The following is a 16,361-nucleotide window of genomic DNA, read 5'->3' on the forward strand; positions in this document are numbered from 1 at the left end:
CTATACAAGAAAAGTTGTATCAGTTTATCTAGGTGGATTTGAAGTGATGTAGTTAAACGGCAGAAAACCTCAAGTGTAGGGGCACTTACACTCCTGCTGCAGCCGGTTTAACTGAAGATGCAGCACAGCGGCACCTCAGCACCTTTGGAGACCTGGGGCCAGGTGCCTATCTAGACATCTAAATGTTGCTGGAAATACCTCAGCCTCTCTCTGGTGAAATGGGACAGTAGCACATGGAGRTGCCGTGAGGACAAACGCACCCAGGAGTGCGGGACACGGCAGGACCACTGCAGTACCCGGGGCTTGAGCCCTGGGTCTGAGCTCGAAGGGGGAACCTAGGGAGGAAGGSGCCAAGCTCTTCTCAGTGGTGGCCAGTGACAGGACAACGGGTAGTGGGTACAAACTGCAACACAGGCAGTTCCATCTGCATGTGAGGAGGAACTTTTGGGCTGTGAGGCTGACAGAGCCCTGGAACAGGCTGYCCAGGGAGGCTGTGGAGTCTCCTTCTCCGGAGGTCTTCAAAACACTCCTGGATGCCGCCCTGTGCCCCGTGCTCTGGGTGTCCCTSCTGGAGCAGGGGGTTGGATTAGATGTTCTCTAGAGGTCCCTTCCAACCTTAACCAGTTTGTGATTCTGTGATTCTGTCTGTCTTGCAGGCAGGGAGTCCCACAGCCCTGCACTGGCCAGGTACTGAGTGCACATCAGGACAAGACCTCATCAGGTGCCATCCACAGCATGATGTGCCTTTGGGTGCTTCCAAGGGATAGGGCACCCCATGACGTCCCCTGGCCTGGGCAGCGAGGGCACAGGAATCACAGGGTGCGTGGTGAAGGACAGACRTGTAAGCACAGCCAAAGTGCAGCTTGGGTAGCTGCGCTGGTGCACAGGCAAGGACACACAGGGAGTTCTTGCCACTAGTGTTTTCAGGCCATCTGGCTCTGCTGCTATCATGCTTTTATCTCTCCTGTCTGCAGAGAATGACACCAGAGCAGCAGAGGATTGGATCTTGGTTTTGTGGTCTCAGCTGAAATTGTCTTTTTCAGTGAAGTTTCCTCATCAAGGCCTCATTTCTTTTTGCCTTGTGTGGCTGAAGATGATTGGGATTTTATTTTGTTTCTCAGGCTAGCTAATTAATGGATTATCCTCTTAAATTCTGCCAAACCGGGCAGTAATTTTTTATACAAAACCYGTGTATCTGCCATTAATTTTCAGCAACTGAGCCCTGATGTCCTGTTATAATTAAGCTATGTAAATACAATGTGAAATTTGCAGTGGAAAAGTGGATAATAAAAGTCACTGAGCCCTTACTGATAGCTCTACATTGCTCTGTGAAAATGAATTGCTGCTTTTCTAACCTGCTGGAGAAATAAGACTATTTTTGATGGGCTTTATCATATCAGATGCTGAACACGTATTTGCGTGCGTGGTGCTGAGTGCCTGCACCTCTGCTAGCATTAATATGAACCTCAKATTGATGACAATGTTGGTGAATGTTGGTTTGTTGGTAAATCACCACCAGTAAATGCACTCAGCTCTGTGCAGGATCAACTCCAGCACCCTCTCTACTTGCATGCACATACAGAACTTGAATAACTACTTTGCAGTGAAAGCAAATGCTATTATTAGTTTATAAAGCAAGTTTTGCTGAACTTGGCAGACAACGTGCATGTATAAATTCCCCCAAATTAATTAAAACGTTTAAAGTGATGGTGGAGATAACGCTGCTGCTCATCTGTTAGATAGTTTTAACAGGTTCACAAATGCTTTTATGTAATTAATTAATGCTTGGCTACCTCAGGTGAAATAATCTGGGCATGTACATTTCCTTAATTCAGAGCAAAGGTAGAGGGGCAAATCCATGCGCTGTTTAAGCAGCTTCCATCAAAGTTGGTCTGAATCCCATTGTGGGTTCTCATTTATCTCTGGAAGACAAAATGTGATCTGAACTGACTGTATGAACAGAAGAAAGAAAAGGCATGAAATAATAAATAAGGCCACTGCATTTGCCAGGAGCAGCTGCCAGAATATTTTTCTTGCTTTTCTCTTTCTGTAGTCACAGAGGAAACCAGACTCAGAGCAGTCAACACTCGTGCTGACCCTGCTCCTCAGGCCGTGGCAATAGGAGTGCCTGTGAGCCTCTGACTGACAGTGAAGAGGACTATGTACAAGCTGTGTAGCATTGCTTGTACCCTGCAAACAAAAACGTGGGACATTTTGGTGTACAAACTAACGCAATTAATTTGATGACCTGCCATCTGAATTGGACAGAAAATATCTAGAGTGTTTCCACCAAAGCGTGAGATCTAACAGTGTTAATGAGCAATATTGGGGAACATTTCAAGGAGAAAATGGCTGCTGATAGATATTGCAGCTTAAATGCGGCTCCTTCACTTCCTACGCAAATTCCCAGCCTCAGTACTGCAAATCTGGAATGTTTCCTTCCTCTATCTTTCACATGGAGACACAGGCACATGCAAAACTGGAAACACTGTAAGGAGACAAAGACCTCTCAGAAAAGAAAACCCGCAGCTTAATCTGAAGAGAACATTCTTAAATGACTATATGCTTGTAGTATGCTTGTAAAAGTGAATGAGGGAAACAGCTCTTTTCTCATTAGATCCCATGTATTCTCAAAGTGCTATCTGCTGATCACTGCAGCATATAAACGTACACTTACTCACTTTTCATTACTGCTAGCCATGGAGGAATGTCCCTCATCTAATTAGTAGAAAACTATATTTTACTTCTTTACTGCATCATTAGAAAAGTTCTTTAATAAATCCCAGTCTTTTTTCCCTGGGCAAAATAAGGAAGAATTAATGACTAGGATAAAATAACCAACTTGGCTCCCAGATTAAGATGAACAGAGAACTTCCCTCTCATTTTCCTTTGCAAGCAAGGCATATCTGATGTGAGTCACTGAGCGAGTCRAACGTGGAGACCTAACAACCCGTTTTAACTTTCTTGCTTTTTAGAGTAGCATCACATTTTAAAAACCTTCCCAGTGTAAATCTAGGTACTTTCAATGAAAAGCTAAGTTACTTCTGAACGTAAGGAGGTAGCCAGCCAAGTCAAACTCGCCAGGTATAGCCTGATGGTCAGGACAATCTCCTATGCMTTTAAGAAGAGAGCTCATTACTCTGGTCTGGTGAGACTGGAATCTGGGTCTCACACTTCCTCTGCCCTAAACCCTAGGACATCATCCAGAAGTAGATAAAACAAGCCAAGGTGTGCTCTGGACTGATTTTAATTCTCTTTCTATAGCATTGGGCATACCTGTTAAACTGGACCCATTAAAATATTGAGGCGATTCTAGTGCCTAAACTCAAGACCATATCCAGGCTTTTTTTTTTTCCTCTTTATCCAAATTAGGATCTTTCTGAGCATCTTCTTAGCAATTCCTAGATTACCAATTACATTCCTCATGAATAGTCTCCAAGATTAAGTGCTGCTGCTCAGCACCTTTGGATTACATTTTATCCTGGATAGCAGGATACAAAATTAGCCACTTTTTAGCTTTTTACAACTTTTTTACAATGCGACTTTTTACAAAAGTTGAAGAAACAACTACCACTGGATGATAAGTAGACAGAACTCATCTATGTTTCATGTCAGTAGTCACATAGGGTTATCTCCTCTGATTTATTGGATACTAAATTAGAAAGGCAGTAGTGCTGCTTCCTGCATCACGTTTGTTATTTTCTTTTCCATGACTGTGATGTCTAACGGACAAGCTCCCACCCTGGAAAAAAAGGCTTGTAAACTAGATATCCTGCACAGCTGTATGTGAGAGTATTTCCTATTTATTGTTTAAAGAAAATCTCTGGAGTAAATTATGGAAGAAAAACACTGGAATAAATGTGGGGTAGGTTACTCCCTTGCAAAACACACAACACTTCAAAGAGTGTGAAGCACATTGCTCACGTTCCTCTTTTGCTTTGCTTCCTTTGACAAAATTCTTTTCTTGGATTACATAAATCCTGATACACTGCGAGAAGGTTTTAGCTGTGCTTATGCAGGTACAATTCTGTAATAACTCCACTGACTCCGACAAAGTTGTCCCAGATCTCGGGCTGTGCAGGAGTGAGCAGTGACGGTCAAGTGTCTGTTCTTGGTGACAACATTTGGGTGCTGCTGTAGCATCTCACAAGTATAAATGGGGTCCAGGGGCCCGTGGTGCTCAGCACTGTTCCCTCATCTGATGCAGGGAGAATCAGAGCCACAGAGGATGCACAACCTGTCAGATTTGCAACACTAGTTACTCCATTACACTGAGAAAAAAAGAGGACAAAGGAGAGCTGCCTGTCTGCCTCATACCATACTTTTTTTACTTCTTTCTTGATCATCTCACATTATTTTCGCCCTTTATTCTCTCTCTCTCTATTTATTTATACAGATATGCATATTTGTATAGACACGTGTGTGTATATATATGCTCAAGCATCAAGGTAAAGTCTTTCTTTTCTGGCCTCTCAGATCTTATGAATGAATCACAATCTAGCCAAATATTCACATATATTTTTTWTATATATATTTGCATAAATGTTTATATAAACATGAAAATAAATATTTTCATGACATCATTCTCACTACAGAAACTAGATTTCTGAAATGCTCTGGCGCTGTTTGACTTGCATTTCAAAACTTCAATCAAGAAACAAGTAAACACCATCTCATTGTGAATAACCCAAATCTAGTCTTTTGTTTGTCTAAACACGCTCATMAAGATCCACCTGTGTTCACCCCGAAGCAGTTTTCAGCTATAGACACAAGTGCTTTTGGTGGCCTTCTGCTCACAGCGTTCACTTCCTTAACGGCTCTTCACAACAGATCAGGAGTCAGGGGTGTTCAGCAGAATGGAGAAATTTGGAGGAATACAGGTTTGATTATTAGCCAAATGGCTAAATACAATCAACAGGCCAAAATAACCCCTTTTCAGCTTTTTCTTTTTCTTTCTTTTTTTTGGCATAGTTGGATGTCCTTTGCATCATAGTTACAATTTATAGGAACATGGCTRGTGACCAGTTTTGTTGTGTTTGTCCCACAAAACTCACCAGTTTGGCTGGATATGGAAGGATATGATTAACATCATCTTTCTGCAGAGAAGCTGGAACTGAAGAGAAACTCTTTATATATATATGTGTGTGGAATGAGGAATATATGTGTGTGTGTATATATTCCTCATTCTTATTCCTGATTTTGAGCTTAAAGTTTTACACCAAAAAGAAAAAAGCCCTCAAAAAAAAGACTCTGTTTTTGAGTCTTTTTTGAGTCTGTGCTTCCTCAACAGATTAAGAGGAGAGTCTGCTCTACTTTTAGATTCTCTTCTTTGTGGCAACAATAGAATGTGACCTGAAAATATGATCTTCTGCAATTAGCGAAGGAAGCAGATCTTCAGATTTCTTTATCTTGGACTTATAAAATGGACCTGAACAGTGTCATTCAGATAGCAACATCATCTCTGGGCAAAGTGGCCTCTATGAAAAAGGCTTTGTTTTAACCCAGGGTGGAAAAAGTTCTAACCCTGGGAAACGAGCCATTTTACTTTCTTCACCAAAACCCTTTCAGAAGAGACACAAATTGTAGCCGTGTCCCGGAGGGAGACCTTACTTTTGTTCTTTCTTGTTGTGTTTCTTCATATAAACATATGCAAGACTGAAAGTATTTGGCTGCTCTTTCTGTCTGGAAACTTAACAAGAGTCACGGTGATTAGGTAAGTTAGCTGTGGGGTGATGTATCTCACTTTGTCTTAGCCACCTGGCAATTAGGCGTCTTGGCTACACCAGTTATCTTGGCTCCAAGAGTCAGCAGAGAAAAGAAAAGCTTCTTTTTTGGGCAGTTCTCTGCCTTAAACACCTGTCCTAGGAGATGAGGACTTGCTCTCGAGGCGCTTGTCTCTCTGCCTTACCGATGGAGAGAACCTGTAAAATATTTCAGACTCAGTGTCTGACTTGTAGAAGGGTGAAGTTATCTACTCTTGCATGTCTAGTTTTGGCCTCATATGCCTACTCTTTTTTTTGTCCCTTCTTTTTTTCTCGGAAAGCTATCAAGTCTCCAGCTTGGTGCTGTCATGTCTTTCCAAGCACCATGCATCTGTCCCACCTCTAGGAACACTGCTGCTTCATGACCAAATTCAGATTGTTACAGTCACTCCCTCTGCTTCCAAGGAACTGCTAAAATCAAATGCCTCTAGCCAAGACATACTTTGCAGACAAATTTTCCCTACCTCATTGTTTGCACAGACTAATATATTTTTTAACATGAATGCTTATTTATGCAAGAAACTTAAAAACCAATCAAACAAAGGAAAAGATTTGCTCTGAGCTGTGTCCTAATGGTTGTATGTTGAAACATGCCTATAAGTAGACTTTTCAGCCTGTAAGTAGATTTTTCAGCTGTTTCAGAGCTGTTGCTTTATATTTAACATTGTTATGCTTTGGGACAAAGATACAGAGGCACCTCCTGGATGACTATTTTTATGCTATTATAAACAGAACTCCCTTCTTCCTTCCCTAAAATTCAGCTTCAGTAGAAGTCTCTTTAAAAAATAGATAATTTGCTGAATACTTCTGATTAATGCTTGATTTACACTGTTGTTACTGGGCCTTATAAAAAGAGCTGCTCCTATCACAACATTTCTAGATATATAAACAGTCAAGACTAGCCATTTGAAAGTTCCTTGCTCTGTAACAGAGTGTTATTTAGCATTTGCTTTGATCCTGTGCCTGGAAAAAATCTTTTCCTTGAAACTGTGAAAGTTTTTACAATTCTAATAATGCATCAAAGCCAATACAATATGCAGTTCAACCATTTTGCAACATTAGCTCACTTTGTGAACCTAAATAAGTGTTTTACCCTCCTTTCAGTTTTAATTTCTTGTTTTATTTGCTGTGATTCTTGTGATCTCTAGTGCATGGGGAAGCAAAAGATGGTGAGAGCTGGCTAAAGCCAGGCACAGTGCAGTCAGATGCTTCCTCCCAAAGCACTGCCAATGCCCTGAGCACCTCTAGACGTCTCGTGAGCACAGACTGCTGCTCCTGCCAAATTGCATGGCGGTTTTGGTGCTGGAGACAAATATCCATGGAGTATTTACTTGATGGTATCAAACTCATTTGTCTCGTAACCAAAGGCAGAGTCCCTAGAGGTGAAATTCAGTGCATCAATCCACCGCTCCATCTACCCATCTTTGAAAGGAACATCATTAACATGCCTTAAACATGAACAAATGTGGCTCTGTTCCATGTTACTTCATTAATGCATTATTTAGGCTGATAGATTCGAAAGCCAGAAGGCACCTTTATGATCACCTGGTCTGATCTCATGAGTAGCACAAACTAGTAATTGAGGCCAGTAACCTGTGGTTGATCTGTATCATGTATTTTAGAAAAATAGCCAGTTTCCCATGGCAGTTTGGACGGATCTCCCTAGATGTGCTGATTTCCAGTAAGCTGTGTGCCAAAGGGAATGCAGAGAACACAATAACACAGTTGCTATTTGATGCGCGGGTCTAGGAGTTTCACCCTAGGAATCCAGACAGGCCCAAATACAAACAAAGATAGAAACAACATCTTTCTCGAGATCTGAATTTAGATCTAGCCTTTGGATGAGGGCCTATTTCCCCTCGTAAGTCAAAATGGAAAGCTGTCTATTAAAGGAAGAGAATTTTCTACTTGGATGCCGTGGATGAACTCTAAAAAAAAAATCCGTCTTCTTGCACTTACTGTGGGGTGAAATATCTGATATCACGCAGCTCTTGAAGAAGACTAGAGAAGTCTGAAGAAACCAATGTCCCCATCCTTAGAACCAGCCTTGAAGAAGACTAGAAGTCYGAAGAACCCAGTGTCCCATCCTTATAACCAGCGTTGCTCTTGCAAGACTGCCCTCTCCCATGAAGTAAAAAATGATTTGATAATTTTCACATCACTCTTGGAGTTGAATGTGTGAGCATGACATCTACCTAGTCCCTCTAACCTGCTTGAGGAGAGAGGTGAGCTGACTGAAATGTAATTGGACTTTGCTATGTTAAATGACTGAGTAAAGGTTATGAATAGATGATATACATAGAATCTGTATCCAAAAGAAATACAATAATTACACATTCCGCAGACATTGCAAGCAGTTTGTTGCTTAAGTGCTGAGGAAAAGTAAGCGTTGGAACAAAAGACAGAGACAGCTAGGGGAGTCTGTGTTGGTTAAGTTTTGAGAAGATTATTGATTTATTGAATGAAGGTCAAAACTACTCAGCAGAAAGGCAGGAAATCTTAGCACAAAGAAGCTCAATCTGGAAAAGAGGAACCTTAATGTCAAGCAGGAAAAAACAGTGCACACCAGTGTAAATGAAAGGTTTAGAAAAGCTAAATAAGGAAGGTCAAGGCTTTCCATGACACAAATAGTTGGGTATAGCATAGCAATAAGCAAACACATCTCAACAGGCGTGACTGGAAGCATTAGCCCTTGTTTGATGGATAGCAGGCAAAAATAAAAAAAAATATATAAAAAAGGTTGGTTGACATGGCCTCACCACTGTCTCCTATTTAAGCTCTCTCAGCTTCCAAACCACATCCAAACTGTCTTTTGGGAATGGTCCCTCACCCATTCAACCTTCCAAGCTGTGTCCAAGAAGTGTTTTGGAAGGTGCTACCTGGCCTGAGTCTAAACCACAGAACGAATCATGTTAATGATTCTAATTAGTTATTAGTACAGACAAACAGGACAAAGAAATCCAAGGTATCCTTGGAAATCCAAGGTAATTCAAGGTGTCTGAGAGTKGGACTGGGAGAGAGCAGGCTTCTCCTTTGTGTAATTCAAAAACTTTTCATTGATGCCCAGTGTGATTTTGTGGTTTGTAAATCAGGAGAATGAATCCAAGAAGATTGTCTCTCAAGAACCAGCCATGGAAGCTACTGTAAGTGGTCTGTGTGTTCAAAAAWGGTCAGTCCTTAAAAATGGTGGAAGTTTCAGGTGCCTAAACTCTCCCATATCAGTTATTCAGGCTACCGCTTTTTGCAAAGTGAAGGTCTGAGGCTGTTGTGTAAAGGCAATGTGGAAGGATAGACTGGATTTAAGTAAAAGGATAYAATACATTTCAGGGCATCTCCACCTATATCTTCTCTATTCTCCAAAAGTAAAGAGAGACAGACAGTGCTAAACCCTCTGCGGCTGCTCCCTGAACAGTTCTTGAGATATRACCTCGAGGCTACTGCAGCATGTAGACTTCTGCTCCACCCTACACCACCTTCCTCTTGGCTTTCCAGTTGTGCGTGTGGCTTCCCTGGCCACAAATGTGTCTGTGTATATACAATCATTCATTTGCTTGTGTACATTCATGAAAAGACAACACAGAAACCAGTGCTGGCAAACATACAGCCTTTTGGCCTTAGAGAAAAGCTGTGCACATTTGTTTGTTTATTTTTCATTATGAAAAGAAAAGTTGCACCATTGAGGCTGAAATGAACATGGAGCAGTTTAACTGAAGATTCCTGTTGCAAGACAAGAAGGAGCAAAGCTCTTAGAGGAAATTTTATTTTAAATGCTTTATACTAGAAATAGCTAAGGTTCATTACAATGATACATTATTAAAAGCAACATACTTGAGAGGAATATAAGAAATGTCTTTGTCAGAGCTGAGAGTAGTCAAACCAGAAGTGAATGCTCAGGTAAAAAGTTTAGACACCAGAGAACACAGAAAGAGTCAAAAACAATGAGTACCTGGGCATATTATGTTCTGACGTTTAACTGACCCAGTATGAGRGGTAGACCTGTCCTCCATGAATTTGTCTCAGCCATTTAGAAATCATAAAATCTAAACTACCACATTGAACTATGCTTTGAACCCCACAGAATCCTATGAATTCCACAATTCAACTAGTAAATGTGTGATAGCATACCTCTGTTTGTGCTGAACCTACTGTGCTATTTTTTTTCACTTGGCCCTTATTTCATATGAGGAAATGAGAAATGCTCAATACTTGCTTTCATTCCATTTCATATAAAAACCCATCCTTTCACTCCTGCTCAGTCATGTTCTCTTTTCCAAACAAAAGAGTCCTGTACAGTTTAATTACTAGTTTTCTTTGCTACCTATGGGAAGCTGTTCCGTACCTGCTATTACCTTTCTCATGTWCCTGTGGATGCTTCCTAGTCCTACAAAATCTTTTCACAGAGGAATGACTAGAACTGCATGCAAATCAAAGACTGAGTAAACATTTTTGGAGAACAATCTTCAATAACTCCAGGATGCACTTTCCATGTAGCGATAGCTATTATAGAGCCTCTCGCTGCATATATATAGTACTGACTTACCCACATGCACCACTTTCCATTAGTTGGTCCAGAATTTTGCAAGCCAAACTATCATTCATCTCTTGACACCATGAAGTTCTTCGGCATTTCTTCAGTAACAGCCTTGGTTTGATCAGTCTTAGCAGTTTTTACTCATCTGTACACTTTAACCATCTCTTCAAAATCCTTCATTCAAATTATCTTGGGTTTGATGACTTTTCAGTAAATTTCAATCTAGTGTCTGAGTTGTTGTATGGGACCTCTTGGCCTGGGACCGAGACTGGGAATGATGGAAATTCTGAGGTCCCTGGTGCTGGCAGGAGGCTCTTCTGCAGCCACAGCTGTCCTTGTCAATGCCACACATGATATTGTGAGCTATACAACGTCATCAGTTTTATTGCACCACATAAAGATCCTAGTTTCTTGTTCACTGAACATGAAAGGAAATGGATTTTCTCCAGGAAAATCGTTATTAGTTCAACTATTTTTATTGCTTTATCTAGGAAAAACATACCCCCAGGCCTCTCAGGTTTCCTCTCTTCCAACAAGTGAAAAGTGATATTAGCTGTGTAGCAGGTTACATGAGAGCAGACTGCAATGCTAAGCGGCGCACTGAGGTCCTCCTTTTAGTGAAGCTCTATGGAAAATGAGCTAGGACTYCCTTTATCTATGACAGCTTCTAGTCTTCTCGCCTTGACTTCATGCCTGATGCAGCTGCCTGGCAGGACACAGATCAAAGTGACGACGTGCATCTAATGGGTGAGGAGAGCGCAGAAGAGGTCATGGCACTGCTCTGCTAAAGAGTGAAACATGAGCCTGGATAGGCAGGGAGTGGGTCTGGAGCCAGGCGTGTTTGTCCCTCAGTGTGAAGAGTATGATGGCTCTGTTTGCTCCTCTAACTCTAGGTGGGTTTCCTACTGATTGTTGTGTTGGGTGTTGGGTGTTGGCCCAAGCGGGGTTTGCTTTTTCTTGTAGTTGTGTGGATAGTAGCACTGGAAAAGTACAAAAAAGAGCAACAAGGCTAAATGGCAGAAAATACTGGGGAGAGAGGTGCCTGAAGGAAGATGACAGAAGTCTACAAAATGTAGTGGCAGGAAGAAAACAAATAGGTGATCACTGTGCCTTATAGTAAAAGATCTGGAGCCCAACAAATAGCACCACCAGAAGGCAAATTACCCATAAAAGAGGCAGTTCTGCTCACAGTGAGTAAGTGAAGGACTGAAAAGCCATCCTGGCTGAGGTGGTAGATATTAAGTGGATTTCCATGTGTTTATGTTCATAGAATTAATATTGGTTGATAGCTATTAAGTACAAATCACAACTTTTCCCCAGAATATGCTTGAAGGCATAAGAAGGTCCTGAAGCTCCTCATAAGAATGTCCTAAAGTATTACAAGGCTGTCTTATATCAGGGAAGATCCCTGGCATCTGCTTTTGCAGGAAGTGAAAAGATCCTGAGATAGACAGATACTTGATCTGGCACAGATGGATATGATTAGGTTTGCAGGTGTGTTCATCATGTAAAAAAAAAAGAAGTTGCTTTTGGCACTTTAGACAATAACAAGTCAAAAAAACAAGACTAAGGATTTGTCAGTGACCACTTAGGAAAATGGTGCACAAACATTATCTCCTCTCCATTTATTTTGGGCARAAATGGCTACTGATTTGACCATGTATAGTATAGACTGAGAGAAGGGGGAAAACATTTCTCTTTGAAGGAAATAAATTGCCCTGCAGCCAGAAGAACAACTAAAATTGGTCAAAAATCACCTGACAYGCTTGTGTGGTTCTGGATGTCAGCATCCTTTGTCCAGTGTTCAATCTGATTCAACTGTGTARCATCTTTCCATGTATCAAATCACTGTGTGTCATGTAATGACAGGCATCAGATCATAGCCTTATATCTCAAAGTCAGTTTCCAAATGTGGATGCATGTATAACGATAGAATTGTGCATTCAGTGATGTTAAGTGAAACATCACCATCACTTTTTTTCATAATAGGGTTTCATTTGGAAGGAAATGCTGTAGGACATGAGATTGTTTTAGGACATACCTCACGTCTTTGAAAGCAATCAGATGCAACATGCACACGATCAAGGTCACCTAGAGATGTGGGCCACCTAGCTGGTGGTCTTGGCTCAGTCGAACAGGAGTCATTTCCTCAACCTGCCAAAGCATGAACTGGGGTTAACATAAGCTCATGTATATCAAGGTGTTCATCTGATAACAGTGCCTCATGATTAATCACTGTAATTAATTTTACATTAATATACTTCATGGCAGCATATTGAAGCAGCAATGGAGATTCCCTCCATCACAGAACAATGGAGTTTTATGGCTCACAATAAAACAGATAGAAAAAAAAAAGGAACCTCTTTTTTAAAAAACTTTTGTGATATAACATGGTAAATCCATGTGTCATTTGTGTTGCAATATATGTCCATCCCTCTGTCCCCTCCTTGCTACCACCTCATCTGCAAGAGTTCCTCATTACTGCTCTGGCAGCCTTGGAGGTGGAGAGATTCTTGTTACCCTTAGCAGTCTCCCATTGAACGTACAGAACTGAACAGCAGTGTCCAGCCTTCTCAGCAACCCTAGGCAGAAGCATCTCCACAGGGAGAGTGATAACACGGAGCTGCTATGAGGCAGGACACTGCTCTGGCTATGCACAGATAAGAGAGCATGCTGAGCAGTCCTCAGGACCTGTGGGGGTTTGTGTCCCACTTACCCCAAGAAGAAATTTTGGCTCTGAGGGAAGTTCTCCAGAAGAAAAAAAGTCATGATTCAGCTGCTTCTTCTTCTTGAACTCTGGCAATGGCAGGTGGCTGTTTGATCTAGGGTGTGATAGGGCTGCTTGTGGGTCTGGAAGAAGGCAAAATCCTTCTCAGACTATACTTATTTCGTCCTTGATAAAACTGTCCATGTCAGGTTGTGAGAAAGGGGAATTCCCTCCTGCAAGGGATCTGCCTTGCTCTTAGAAGGATGTTTTGGTAAAAAGGGAGCAAAACAGCACGGCCTTGGTCTTTGAAGAAATTAACCATGGCAAAATGGCTGGAAAATAAAAATTCCAGTATAACCACAAAAAAAAAGTTGTGGTAATGTGAAGTTAAATTTTGTGCGAAGAGCCAGATGGAATGATCCAGATCAATTCCATGGCTTCGGAGAAAAATACCARCATCTTTGAATGTCTTTTTCTTTCCATTAATATGATAGACAGAAGAGTTATCTCTGTAAGCAGTTCTAGATACATAAAAATTACTGCCAGGAATGACCTCATAATCATCTCCTTCCTTGTCAATGATCTTTTGGAAGTGGACTTCCACAGAACAACTCTGGATGTCCATATGCTCTTCAGAATTATGAATAAGCACAGATAGTTTTTTGCATCTGATTTTTTGTGCCCGATACCCAAAGACAAAAAGCATTGAATCAATGACATTGGATTTTCCACTGCCATTTGGCCCAATAATACATGAAAAACGCTTATGAAAAGGTCCTAAARTTTGCTCCCCTGCATAGGATTTGAAGTTCTGATTTACAATATGAGTTATCACGAGACGAGGAGCACCAGGTTCATTGGTCATTGTTGGTGGTGGGGGAGGAGAGATGCTACTCAAAATCTCTTCTAAACTTCGATTATCAACTACCTCGTTTGCGGCTGCTTGTGGAGGTACTTCACCATGCTGTCCGTCACTACCCTTGTCCACATCCATGTCACTGGTGGAGTCCTCTAAGGGCTCTCCGCCTTTCTCCTGGGCTGCTGTAGAGGTTTTGTTGCTCTTGCTTGGCATGATTTCTGTGAATGAGTGAGCAGCTTGTGCTCTGCTTCCTAGCCTGAATYTGGCCATGAGTGTTGTAAATTCTGAAGACTCCTTAGCTCTGAGTTGTTTCTGAAAGGAAGAAATCCATGTGACAAGATAGTAAACTTAAAACACGTCTCCAAAAGTGGAGAGAATTTTACCCATGCTGAGTTGTATATTGTCATGCGAGGGGAGCAGAAGAAGAATGATAGGCAGAAAGCAACCATGTTTTTGACAATAGCTGCTTCCATAGCACTTGGTTGTGGAGGTGTTACGTTGACGGGAGGAAAATACGTACCTGTCCCTGTGGGGGCCTTCTCCCCTATAGTCCCTCACCCTATGGCAGCACCATAACATCAAACTGGGACTGAAAAGAAGAACTGAATCTCTCTAATACTAATGGGGAGAGAGTGGGATGAACAGCTGTTCTTTCCGGACCTTCCAACATCAGCTTTTAATGAAGCAGTTATAGTTTGCTGCACAGAGGACACCACTAAATTCAGACTACAGATTATTGAGAATGCCCAGTGTTATGATATGTGGGACTGCGGAATACTGCAGAGAAATACATGTCATGCTGGTAACTTTGCTCCTCTGTTACAAATATAAGAAGTTCTCAAGACTAAATGACATTGTAAAAGCACTAATATGGAGGTTTCTTAAGTTATTGTGAAAGACTGTTATTAAAACGATAGAAGAAAGTCATGTGAGGATAGAAAAGGCCTCGGATGTTTTATTGTAGCCCTGAAAGAAGAGTAAAACTAGTTGTTGGGGAGTACTGTCAAAACATAGACCACTTGAATGAAGGGGCCCAAGAGACACAAGAAGAGGTGGTTCCTGAAGCAAGGTAATCATAGACTTTGTCCTCTGACTGACAAGGTTACACCCTTAACCCAGATATTCTRTCTCTCAAATCTATTTTTGCTAGATCGTATTTGCTATTTAAGCACGTTGCTATGACATACAGACTTAGAAATGAAATCCTGCAGAACAATTATCCTGTTAAGCAGACCAGTGGCAAATCTACCAAACCCATAGGAAATAACTGCAGCAAGACAAGGAGAAGTGATTGGAAGGCAGACAAACGGAGAATAAATGTGAGAATGCCCAAGATATAGGACATGGAAGTAGTCACTCTGTTGAGAAAAGCAAATATGGTGGATATTTGCTAAACTTTGTTTAATGCACACTTGATTGTGGAGTGAAAAGGGTCAGGACAAGTCCTAGGAATGTAGAAATTAACTTCAAGAATTAGAGAATGTATTTTAGAGAACCTCAGTGTAGATCTGGCAATTCAAGTCAAGGACAGTTGATCTCAGGGGGATGAGTGTATGAAGCTGTTCTTTGAACATCTCTTATTTGTGACTAGTTACAATAAGTAGCAATAAGTGTTTTACCTTCGCAGAAGAAAACTTGTTTTTCACCCACTGATGTTTCTGCAACAAAAACTGAAAAATGAATGCCTGGCTTGCCCAAAGCCCAAACAGGATCACTGCCCAGAGAGCTGAGACAAAAGAAGCTCTAGGAGAACTGGGGTCCGTGAGATGGGCACTTTGCTGTGGGAAGGATGCTGCATTTTCGGTTCGTGCAAACAATCGCCACAAGCAGCTGTGGGGGTCCTTGGCTGGGTGAGGTTATCCCGGGGGACATATGAGGAATAGGCAGCATCTTCTCCAAACCCAGAACAGAGAGCCCTGAGCTGGCTGCTTTGCCCAAGAAAGACTCAGACAAGCACCAACCACCAGCTGAGACAGCTGAGCCTGAGGGGATGGCATGGCCAGAACTAGTGGACTTCTGGTGCTTTCTAACAGTGGTGCTGTGTCTCAGTGGAGACACCCGAAATAAGAGCTTGGCTTGCGCTGCGTGCACAAACAACACATGCACACACTTTCTGCTCTTCTGGAGACTGCTGTGTGGTATGTTGGCCTCTATCAGAGGTCACCCCTTCAGCAAACCACTGTGAAACAAGTTCAAGCAAAACACTTCAAAAGATCAGGTTTTTCAAAGAAGGTCTTGGAATTGGTGGGGGTTTCTTTCAGAATTTGGTTGCCAGAAGAAAGAAGTAGACCCTGAGCTCTTCTACTTTAGACACTGAGACTCTCTAGGATTTGGCATAACTTTAACTGTTCTTCTTCTGCGTCCTCCCTGTGGGAAATAGACACTACGAATTCTCAATACCAGCTACTTTAAAAGTGTAGATTATTTATACAGAAGTTCAACAACAGAGCTAGCTATAATTTGTCATGGCCTTTCTCCCATAGTAAACCTCAGCTCAAAGTA

The sequence above is a fragment of the Nothoprocta perdicaria genome, unplaced genomic scaffold (assembly GCF_003342845.1).
Source record: "Nothoprocta perdicaria isolate Ctin4 unplaced genomic scaffold, notPer1 scaffold_19, whole genome shotgun sequence".
NCBI classification, from domain to species: domain Eukaryota; kingdom Metazoa; phylum Chordata; class Aves; order Tinamiformes; family Tinamidae; genus Nothoprocta; species Nothoprocta perdicaria.